Here is a 2500-nt window from a genome sequence, read left to right on the forward strand (position 1 = left end):
GGCTCTCCATGAAGTTTGGTGGTTTTCGGACGCGTGTTGCACCGTTTACGACTTCTCGGCCGCGTGCCGGAACCGCAAGGCCCCGAGCGTCCTTTGACTCGGAAAAACTTTTCTCGCACGGTGCCGCTCCGGCACGTCGAGTGGACCACTGGGAGGCCCTCCGTGAAGTTTGGTGGTTTTCGGATGCGCATTTTATGTTTTATGAATTTTCGGCCCATTCCGCGTGGCGGAAACTGCGGCAAAAGTGCACAAAATGATAGTGTCCCGAGCAAAATAAAATTGGAAGCAAAATGTCCCGGACAATAATTTGCGAGTAGTTAGTATACATTGAAAGGGGATTTTGCAAAGAAGTTTGGTGATTTTTGGACATATATTTTGCCGGTTATGAATTTCCGAAGGTAAAACGATTAAAAAATTAAAAAAAATACCTCCGGGGCTCGAAAAATTTCGGTATTTGTTATTATGCGGGTTTGGATATATATAAACATATTTCCAAAATTTCAGATCAAAATTCCATGCCGATTTTTAAAAATGGGGGGGGGGGTTGCTGGGCACATGTGATATTTCCTCCTGGCAGTCCAAAAAAAGTCCTAAGAGCTCTTTAGGGGGGTGCACCATTCCTCACCCCCGCGGGCTTGCCGCAAGCCCTCGTCCGCGGTGCAAGCGGCGCGCGCGCGCGCTATGCGAAAAATGCTGGAAATTGCGGAAAAATCCCTGCCTGGCAAAATTACGGAAATGCCCCCGGATAATTACGGATATGCCCCGCCCGGAAAAACTGCGGCGAATCGCGGAAAATGCCCGGCCGGAAAATTGCGTCGAAATGCTCGGAATTGCGGAAAATCCCCCCCCCCCCGTGCATTAATCTAATGACCGGGTGCGGGTGCGGGTGCGGGACCGGGTGCGGGTGCGGGCACTCGGGCACTCGGCAGCTCGGCGCGAGCCGCGAGCGCGTGTGTGGCCTCGAAGACCCTCGGAAAGGCCCGCCGACGTCCCTCCGAAGGCCCTCGCATGTCCATCGGAAGGACCTTCGGCAGCCGGTCGGCAGGCCTTCGCCAGCCCAGCGGCGGCCCTTGGGCATCGGCAGCCTTTCGGCTGGGCTTCGGCAGCCTTTCGGCAGCGCATCGGCAGCGCACCGGCAGCCCTTCGGCAGCGCATGGGCAGCCCTTCGGCAGCCCTTCGGCAGCGCATGGGCAGCCCTTCGGCAGCCCTTCGGCAGCCCTTCGGCAGCCCTTGGGCATCGGCAGGGCTTCGGCAGCCCTTGGGCATCGGCAGGGCTTCGGCAGCGCTTCGGCAGCCCTTCGGCAGGGCTTCGGCAGCCCTTCGGCAGGGCTTCGGCAGGGCTTCGGCAGGGCTTCGGCAGCCCTTCGGCAGCCCTTCGGCAGCCCTTCGGCAGCCCTTCGGCAGGCCTTGGGCATCGGCAGGGCTTCGGCAGCCTTTCGGCAGCCCTTCGGCAGCCCTTCGGCAGGGCTTCGGCAGCCCTTCGGCAGCGCATGGGCAGCCCTTGGGCATCGGCAGCCCTTCGGCAGCCCTTCGGCAGCCCTTCGGCAGGGCTTCGGCAGCCCTTCGGCAGCGCATGGGCAGCGCATGGGCAGCCCTTCGGCAGCCCTTCGGCTGGGCTTCGGCAGGGCTTCGGCAGCCCTTCGGCAGCGCATGGGCAGCGCATGGGCAGCCCTTCGGCAGCCCTTCGGCTGGGCTTCGGCAGGGCTTCGGCAGCCCTTCGGCAGCGCATGGGCAGCCCTTGGGCATCGGCAGGGCTTCGGCAGGGCATCGGCAGGGCTTCGGCAGGGCTTCGGCAGCCCTTCGGCAGGGCTTCGGCAGCCCTTCGGCAGCCTCTCGGCTGGGCTTCAGCAGCCCTTCGGCATGCCTTGGCATGCCTTGCATACATTCCCCAGCCGTATGAACCTCTGCTGGTTTTGCTTCCCAGCCGAATGAACCTCTGCTCTGTGTAAAAATGTATATGTCTTGCACTAAGTGAAATTCTATAATACTTTCCTCGAACAATATTCATACAGTAGTTAATATATATTAAATGAGGAATTTAGAAAGAAGTTTGGTGATTTTTGGAATTTTTATTTGCCGGTTATGAATTTCCGAAGGTAAAACGATAAATAAATAAAATAAAATACTTCCGGGACTCGAAAAATTCTGATATTTGTTATTATGCAGGTTTGGGTATATATAAACATATTTCCAAAATTTCAGATCAAAATTCCATGCCGATTTTTAAAAATGGGGGGGGGGGGTTGCTGGGCACATGTGATATTTCCTCCTGTCAGTCCAAAAAAAGTCCTAAGAGCTCTTTAGGGGGGTGCACTATGCCTCACCTCCCTGCACCAACTGCCGAAGGCTTTTGGTGCGCGCCTTTTGGCGCACCTATGGCACTGACGAGGGAAGGAAAAAAAACTCGTCGACCCGTTTCGGTGTTGGAAAAAATATTTTCGGATTCGGGGGGGCCCGGCCCCCGAGGTGTAGGTTGTTGGTATTTTTTGACGGAAACCTA

The sequence above is a fragment of the Mercurialis annua genome, assembly GCF_937616625.2.
Source record: "Mercurialis annua linkage group LG4 unlocalized genomic scaffold, ddMerAnnu1.2 SUPER_6_unloc_3, whole genome shotgun sequence".
Lineage (NCBI taxonomy): Eukaryota > Viridiplantae > Streptophyta > Magnoliopsida > Malpighiales > Euphorbiaceae > Mercurialis > Mercurialis annua.